Source organism: Rutidosis leptorrhynchoides, chromosome 10, assembly GCF_046630445.1.
Source record: "Rutidosis leptorrhynchoides isolate AG116_Rl617_1_P2 chromosome 10, CSIRO_AGI_Rlap_v1, whole genome shotgun sequence".
NCBI lineage: Eukaryota > Viridiplantae > Streptophyta > Magnoliopsida > Asterales > Asteraceae > Rutidosis > Rutidosis leptorrhynchoides.
The window spans coordinates 274,732,766-274,742,196 of NC_092342.1; the positions used below are offsets into that span (position 1 = coordinate 274,732,766).

The 9,431-nt window shown below is 37.8% G+C and overlaps 1 non-coding gene across 1 annotated transcript; it reads right to left on the reverse strand.

The window, feature by feature from the left end:
- Positions 1–1,065: 1,065 nt before the first annotated feature.
- On the reverse strand, positions 1,066–1,172 carry LOC139874014 (small nucleolar RNA R71). The gene has a single exon (XR_011767719.1). It is a non-coding gene; the product is annotated as a small nucleolar RNA R71 (small nucleolar RNA).
- Between the last annotated feature and the right edge of the window lie 8,259 nt (positions 1,173–9,431).

Sequence of the window (9,431 nt, forward strand, 5' to 3'; positions counted from 1 at the left end):
ATTGTCGTTTTTCGTTTAGAATCCCTTTTAAGTTTCGACGCGCTACTTTCTTATTTTTATTTTTCGACCTTTTATTTTTCGACGTTTTTCGATGCAATCTTTTTCTTTTTTATTTCTCGACGCTCTAGTTTTTAGGACATAGAATTTTCTATTTCTTCTCTAAAATTTCAAACGAAAAATTATTTTAAGCGATTAAATTGATAGACATCCAAATTTTCTGGTTCGTAGTAATAGTTGGATTTGTTAGTGGCGAGTTGTGGGCTTCCGATTTAAAGGGTCCTGGCTACCTGCTGCATCTATTGGCTATTCGAAACGTGGGCAAAATCAGAAAAGTCTATTAATTTGATAACTTATATAATTTTTATTTTTATAACTAATAGGATATTCAGTGAATGCACCGAGCAAAACGTTCACAACCTTTCATACGTTCACCACCTGTAACTCGATCAAGGCATCTAGCCAATATTGTTGCCATTGATTTTTCTTTAGAATCATCATCTAGTCGAACAAGTTCTCCAACTCAAATTTCCGATAATCTATTTTTTTGAACCCGACTTCACAACTGAGAATCCAGAGGATATTCAAGGACAATTCCAAGATCCTGAACTACTAATCATTCCTCCCGAACCACAAATAGTTAAATCAGAATCTTCTAGTGATTCAGATTCAACAAATTCAATCATGGAAAATCTGGAACCTCTAAGTATGGAAGACCGAATGAGAGCCACACGCACGGGCCAAGGTCACGCCATTAATCAGCCAGATGTTAGAGCATCAGATTTTGAAATCAAAGGACAAATCCTACACATGATCACCAATCAGTGCCAATTTGGTGGTACAACAAAAGAAGATCCAAACGAAAATCTTCGAACTTTTAATAGGATTTGTAATCTATTTAAAATCCGAGAAGCCGAGGATGAAACTATTTATCTTATGTTGTTCCCATGGACTTTAAAAGGAGAAGCCAAAGATTGGTTAGAATCGTTACCTGAAGGAACGATTGACTTATGGGATATTTTAGTTGAGAAATTTCTTCAAAGATTCTTTCCGGCATCTAAAGCCGTGAGACTTCAAGGAGAAATTGCCACGTTCGTGCAAAAGCCAAATGAAACGTTATATAAGGCATGGACAAGATTCGGAAGGATGTTGAGAGAATGTCCTCAACACGGTTTAGAAACTTTTCAAATAGTGCAAATTTTCTTTAAAGGCATCGACATCGCCACACGAAAATACATCGACACAGCAGCTGGTGGTTCCATCATGAAGAAAACCGCAACCGAAGCTCACAAGATCATTGATAACACAGCATCCCACTCTCATGAGTGGCATCAGGAAAAAGATATTTTTCATTCATCTAAAGCGGCTAGAGCCGATTCTAGCCATAACTTTGATTCTGTTTCCGCAAAAATAGATGCTTTCGAGAGACGAATGGAAAAGATGACTAAAGATATTCACGCAATACGAATCAGTTATGAGCAATGCGGTGGACCACACTTAACGAAAGATTGTAATGTTGAGCAAACGATGGAACAACGAGAGAATGTTACCTACATAAACTAAAGGCCGGGAAATAATTATCAAAATAATTATCAACCGCCAAGGCCAAACTTTAATCGAAATCAAAACATTCTTTACAATCTAAATGGACCCAATAATAACTCATACAACCAACAAGGTCCGAATAACCAACCAACTCAAAACAACACTTTAAATCAACAAAGACCTGGCTTGTATAAACCACCACAACAAACCGAAGAGAAAAAGTCAAATCTGGAAGAAGTGGTATTTAAGCTAGTTGAATCTCAAACACAATTTATTGAAACTCAAACCCAAATGAATGAGAGGTTTGATCAGTCATTTAGAACTCAACAAGCTTCCATTTTGAATCTAGAAAAATAAGTAGGTACTCTTGTTAGATTGATGAGTGAAAGGGAACAAGGAAAGCTACCGAGTAATAATGAAGTAAATCCTCGGAATGAAAATGTTAACATGGTATCAACAAATTCTGAAAAACCAACACCAGAAGATGGGAAAGTTTTAGATGTAAGTAACAATGAAGAAGTTACAACACCACCACCACCCGAGTATGTAAAGCCAGTGGTGGCACCATACAAAACACCCATCCCGTTTCCAAGAAAAGGAGTTGAGTATGAGCAAGTGATAGGTAATAAAGTGTGTGATACCTTTGGAAAAAAGAAGAAGAAGAAGAATAAAAAAGTGCAAGAAAGAAAAACCGTAGAAGTAAACCCGGTGAAGACAGTTCCACCAAAACCTCCACTTAGGGTAGGTGATCCGGGTGAATTTATTGTTCCTTGTCTACTAAGTGAATGTGTCATGTATGATGCACTAGCAGATTTAGGTGCAAGTGTGAGTGTTATGCCTCTTTCATTATATAAGAGATTAGGAGTAGGTGAGTTAAGTCCAACGGATATAAGTGTTTGACTCCTTGATCAAACCATTAAGCACCCAGTTAGAATTGCTGACAACCTACCCGTTCAAGTAGGTAATTTAACCTTTCTAGTCGAATTCATTGTCATTGACATAGAAGAGGACCCAAACATTCCTCTAATTTTAGGTCGACCATTCTTAGCGACCACCGGGGCGTTATTTGATGTAAGAAAGGGTAGAATGACACTTAGTAATGATGAGAAATTGATCACCTTTATGATTCGAAAGTCTAAATCTCCACCAACCAAAATCGTTGAACCAGCAAAAATGATTGGTAAGAACCATGTTGTTTTACCAACTCCAATGGTAGTGCTCAACAATAATAAAACGCCTAAGTGTGGGGAAAATGAAGTAACACCTAATGATGACCTGATAACAAAGAACCCCGTTGTTGATACGAAATTAAATGATCCCGTTATTAATAGTTCAATGAAGAAACTTATTAAACGAATTCGCGATACTAGAACCAAGGGGAACTTTAAGTTATGTAACCGGTTAGTATCCAATCTGTTGCCTAAAGAAAAGGCGAAATTAGTTGAATTTGTGGATATTACACAAGAATTCGACCAATGGCTTAAAGCAAAAGTCACATATATGCAAGTTGATTATGGTCCAAGAAAAATTGACGATGAAGTTAATCACAATTTTGACACCACGGCTACCTAAGTGTGGGGAGATTCAAAATGTTCTAAAAAGAAAATGCTGTCTAGAGTTAGTTGTTCTGTTCTCGTGTAGTTTCGACAATGGAATTCGATTGGTCTTTTCCACTAGCAGACACTAAAGAACTAGTTTTCTCCCCCCATTCTGAATTTTTTTTTTTTGTTTTGTAGGTTTTATATGAAATTAATATGCTTTTTAAATTTAAGTTTTGTGTGATTTTAAAAACAAAAATTTACTTTATTTAATTAAGTTTAAAAAAAATGATTTCTAAAATTCGTCGTGAGTTAAACACTAGGTCATTGAACCGAAATTGCTTTACCCGAGGGCGGGACGATAAATTTTGTTATCATTATTTTTAATTTTATTGATTTAAAGTATGCCAAAAAAATATTAGATTTTATAAATTTTTGAAAGTGGGGTAATATACCAAACTTCAAAAATATGTATATATGTTTGTAGTTTATCTTATGTACAAAACATGGTAAAACAACGCACTTTCAAAGACTGTCATTAGTTCAGCAAAAGCTACTAATTTTGACGAAAAGACGCAAAATATCAAATGTGAAATAACAACAATATGTTTGCAAACTCGGTAATTTTAATCATTTTTCTACACTAATCACCCTCATGAATTTAAATTTTTACTGATTTCTTGCAAATGAGGTGAAACGTCCCAACCCGTATTAATACCGGCCCAATAAAATTTTTCCTTTTAATACGCTTTAAATAATACTTTAGTTAATTGTCCAAACGGACATACACGACCCGACTAGTTTAGTTTCCAACCAAAACCGAGCATGGTGATTTGAGACTACGCTACCCAAATTCTAATCGAGTACAAAAGCAAGATCTTCTAAAGCAACCTAGCCAAGATCTCTAATCCCCAAGCTCACCCGAACCGCCAAGCATGCGAACCTATAAATATTTCAACAACGAGAGGGTAAGCTAACTCTTAGTGAGTGGAAATATACTACATACATATATATGCATAAAATGGACACGCTACTAAATATCAAATACCGCATACCGAAGCATCCAAGCATAAAGGCAAGCTAATACTAAGCATACCGTACGATCACTAAGCAACGAGCTAAAGATACATCAACAAAATATAAGTTCACCAACGACGATATAAACAACGCCAATAAGCTACACCCGAAGGTTTATCTACACCACAACAATACATTAATATATATATATATATATATATATATATATATATATATATATATATATATATATATATATATATATACAACAATACGACAAACATCGATGTTCACAACATCCATAGTACTCAAGATCTCATGACTAGCCCAACGAATGGTATCGTCAACATCGAACTTAAATCCCATTCGCCTATATTAATGTGGTATCATCAACACCGAACTTTAAACCCACATATGAGGTATCGTCAACAACGAACTTTAAACCCTCATCAACGTCACTACAATAATCGTATGGAATCGTCAACATCGAACTTTAATTCCATACATATGAGGTATCGTCAACAACGAACTTTAAACCCTCATCAACATCACAAATATACTCTAGGGTATGGTATCATCAACATCGAACTTCAACCCATACCCCACAAATAAATAACTCATATACATACGTATATAATTATTTCACTCACAAGCCCATGTGATAATGTACACATGAAGTGTGCACCTGGCCAAAGGTGGTCAACCAAAATGCACATCCGTGCCAATTGGACATGTACACAAGTCCATCAATTCCACCTATATGTGAAGTGAGCTCTATAACCGAGAACCTCTTCACCCGACCCGCACCCATCCTACACATACATATGCATATAGGATGTTAACACTCACCTTGTCGCCTTGATGAATGCTTCTAAGTAATCTGCGACTCGTCAATGGAAAGTACCTATTCCATTATCATAAATACAACAATACACAATTAGGGTTGACTTATAAACCAACCCAATTTACCCTTAGTGCAATTTCTACCCAAATGCACTTCCAAACTGTAACATCCCGCCTTTTTCCGTTTATCTTTCCGTCATACTATTTTAAATTCCGTTATGTAATTATAACATCTCCCGTTAATATGCGTTTTAAATTATCTCGTTAGGTAATTCACGCACCCGAATGGAACTAGAGGGACCAAACTTGCCCAAGTGCCAAACATTTGACTAGGTCAAATGGTCAACACTCCATCTCCTCCACCCATTATTTTCCATTTTCATTTTCACTTTTCATTTAATACTTTCAACTTTTTTCTCAATCTTCATCTTCAAGAATCATCATCTAAATTCGTTCAAGCAAGCTTCAATCAAAACAAATTACATATTTGGAAACCTTGCAACTTCCTCTTCGATTCCATACCGATTTCAATACATTTGGGTAACATTCTAAAATCACTAGATTTTGTGTTCTTGATGTTTTTAACTTATAAAGTTGTTAATTAGTGTCTATGGCTCAAGTCTAACATGAATATATGATTTATATGTTCAATTTTGTTACTTGAAGTAACTAGCTTGAGTATGAACCTTGGTGTACTTGATTTGGTGATTTGGTTGTTTGAATGTTGTTAAATGTTATAAATGCATGTATTAAATGTGTTCCTAGTATCACTAGCTTCAATTTGATGTGTAGGTTGCTTGAGATCATTCCATAAACTTGATTAGTGAATTTGGTGAGTTTGAGTTAGGGTTTGATAAACTTGAAATGAATATTTGATGCATTGAATGCCATAAATTGTTGTTGGTAAGTAGTTACTTGTATTGTATGCTCGATTACCTACAAAACAGCGTGTCATATGTATGCATTTAATTCCCAAATCCTATTGTGTGCATTTATGAACTTGAGCATTAATTGAGCATTTAATGTTGGAAAGTCGGTTTTGCAAATGATGTTTTTGGTTGATGAAATGTATTTAGTTGTGTTCCTTGTCAAATTACCTTTCCAAAGATATAAGATGCGTGTCATAAGTGTTTACGGTTTGTGTTTTGTGTTTGATCGAAGTTCGGAAAAAGACTTGAACAATTGAAACTAACCAGGCACCAGCACACGTTAAGTGTCACGGCGCGACATACCTTGGTCGCGGCGCGGCATTTGCCGCGTCCAGGTTCTGACCTCCTTGGTCAAAATACGAAAAATGTTTGGCACGCTATGGACCTCCGATTCACATGAGACTTGTTCTAACATGCTTATATATGATTAAAAACCTCAGAAAAATAGTTCGGGACCCGACCCGAACGTGTTGACTTTTTCATTGACTTTGACCGACCAAAGTTTGACTTTTTGTCAAACTTAACCAAATGATTATGCAATCTTTCTAACATGATCCTATACTTGTAACTTGCATGAAACTTGACAATTTGATTCACATGCTACATAATCGAGTCGTATTGAGCCATAGGACTATTTGGACATCTTTGACCTATCGTGTTTACCGTTATTGATACAACCTATTTGTTTAGGTCAAGACTAGCATTGTTCTTTGCACACGTCACTTGTCGAAGTACTTATTTACTCTTGCGCTTAAGGTGAGATCATAGTCCCACCTTTTACTCTTTTGAACTTACTATTGGGATGAGAAAACATAAACGCTTCTTTTAACTAAGTGAACACAAGTACATGAAAACAAACATTCTACATACGAGTTTAGAACAAAATCTTCAATTCGATTATCATTAGTTACTCTTGCAGTGTGTAAGTGTAGGCATGAACTTATGTTGTATGGCCATATGGGTTTGACAAACCCTCATTCGGACGGTTCGCTACCGTTATGCGGATGAAATATATTTTCGGGAAACAGTGTATGTTCTAACACTATTGTGATGGGGGTACTATTGAAGGAAACGTTAAGCCTTGATAATTGGGTGCTCGTGAATATTAACTTTTAGAATGTATTACTCTTTATCAATGATGCAAATCTTGTGGTTCGACGTACTTTTACTCATTTACTTACTTAAACCTATGATTTCACCAACGTTTTCGTTGACAGATTTCTATGTTTTTCTCAGGTCCTTAATCATTAGGTGATACATGCTTCCGCACTTTCTTTTTGATACTTGCTTTGGATGTCGAGTATACTTGCATATGTGGAGCGTCTTTTGACTACTTTAAACTGTGTCGCACGTGTTTCATTTGTACTTTAAACATCGTTATGTACTAGTTATGGAAACTACTTTTGTAAACTTTGATACATCCACACTTATGAAATGAATCCGACATACTTTCGGTCAAACTTTGTCTTAAGGACTTATGACCATGTAATGGGACCTACGTAGATGGCGCCGTCAAATATTTTTTGGTCGGGTCACTACAGATGGTATCAGAGCATTGGTTGTAGGGATTTAGAGTTCATTGGTGTCGACCCCGCGTCAAAGGGTACATTGGTGAGTCATAGGGTACTCATATCTATTCTTATTCTACCTTAATCTCACGTTGACTAATTTGATTGACACGTCACCTTGACTATATTAAGTAATGTTGAATGCACATATGAATTAGGGTAATATAATTTCCGGGATTATATTATGGTGACTCATATGAACGTTCCGACATTATGACATAAAGAATTTAAGGCGAGTCAAGGAAAATTTTCTCTCTTTCTCTATTCCATATCACGGTTAGTATTATTTAGAATACTAACCAACGGTATTCTTTTGTTTTGAAGTAACAATGCCTCCTCACCGTGTGCCACGCCGTGAAACTCCCGAACAAGCACTACAATGAATGGTGGCCACCACCATAGAGGCAGCCATGGCCGGTCACTCCACCAACAACAACAACAATAACAACAACCACAACAACAACAACTAAGGGGCCGGTAACTCTAGCGAAGGGTGCTCCTACAAGGCTTTTATGGGGTGCAAACCTCACACTTATGATGGAATCAGGGGACCAGTTACTCTCACTCGATGGTTCGAACAAACGGAGGCCGTCTTTAGCATAAGCGGTTGTCGGGACCAAGATAAGGTCAAATACTCCACTCACACTTTCGCCGGTGTCGCCCTCACGTGGTGGAACACCTATGTTCAATCGGTGGGTATCGATGAAGCTCATGCCCTCTCTTGGGCCGATTTAAGGGAAAAGATGATTGTTGAATATTTCCCTCGCGAAGAAACCCGAAAGCTCGAACAAGAGCTAAGAGCTTTAAAGGCGGTCGGGAACGATCTCAAAGCTTATAATCAACGTTCCGCCGAATTATCCTTGATGTGTCCTAATCTCGTGAACCCCGAATCTCAAAGGGTTGAACTCTATATGGATGGTCTTCCAAAGAGCATCAAACAAAGTGTGATGTCCTCCAAACTCGCTAATCATCAAGCTGCTTTGAACATGGCCCGCCAATTGATTGAAACAGTTGATGAAATCGTAGTTCCGGCTCCTAAGGCCGAGGACAAATCGGCTGGCAACAAAAGGAGGGAAGCCACTCCATCAAGCAACTACAACAACAACACCTTCACCAAAAAGCCTTTCACCAACGACGGCAAGAAAGGTTATGCCGGAACTCAACCTTTTTGCAACAAATGTCACAAGCACCACTCGGGTGAGTGCGGCAAGCTAATTTGCCACCGGTGCCAAGGAGTTGGTCATAGGGCCAACAATTGCACAAGTGCCGCCCCCGTCACTCGAAAAGGGCCCAATCCTCCAAAGACGTTCACTTGTTACGAATGTGGCCAAACGGGCCATTATAGGAACGAATGCCCGAAGAAGAAGGCCAACCCCAACACACGGGGCCGAGCCTTCAACATTAACACCGAGGAAGCCCGGGATGACAATGAACTAGTCACGGGTACGTTTCTTCTCAACAACACTTATGTTACTTGTTTATTCGATTCGGGTGCCGATAAGAGTTTTGTATCCAAGACTTTGACTCATTCTTTTAGCATTCCACCACTTCCACTAGATACCACTTATACCATTGAAGTGGCCAACGGGAAACTATTGAGTGCCGACACATACTATCGGGGGTGTACGTTAAACATTTTGGGTAATGAGTTTGAAATTGACTTGATACCCATGGAACTAGGAAGCTTTGATGTAATAATCGGTATGAATTGGCTAGCCAAAACGAAATCTCACATCCTTTGTGATCTTAACGCAATCCGGATTCCTATCGAGAACGGCGAACCTTTGATTGTCTATGGCGATAAGAGTTGCACCGGACTCAACCTCGTTTCGTGCATTAAAGTTAGAAAACTACTCCGTAAGGGTTGTTTTGCAATCCTTGCCCATGTTAAGAAAGTCGAGTCCGATGAGAAGCACATCGATGATGTGCCAATTGTTAGTGACTATTCCAATGTATTTCCCGATGAATTGTCGGGTCTTCCACCTCATCGACCG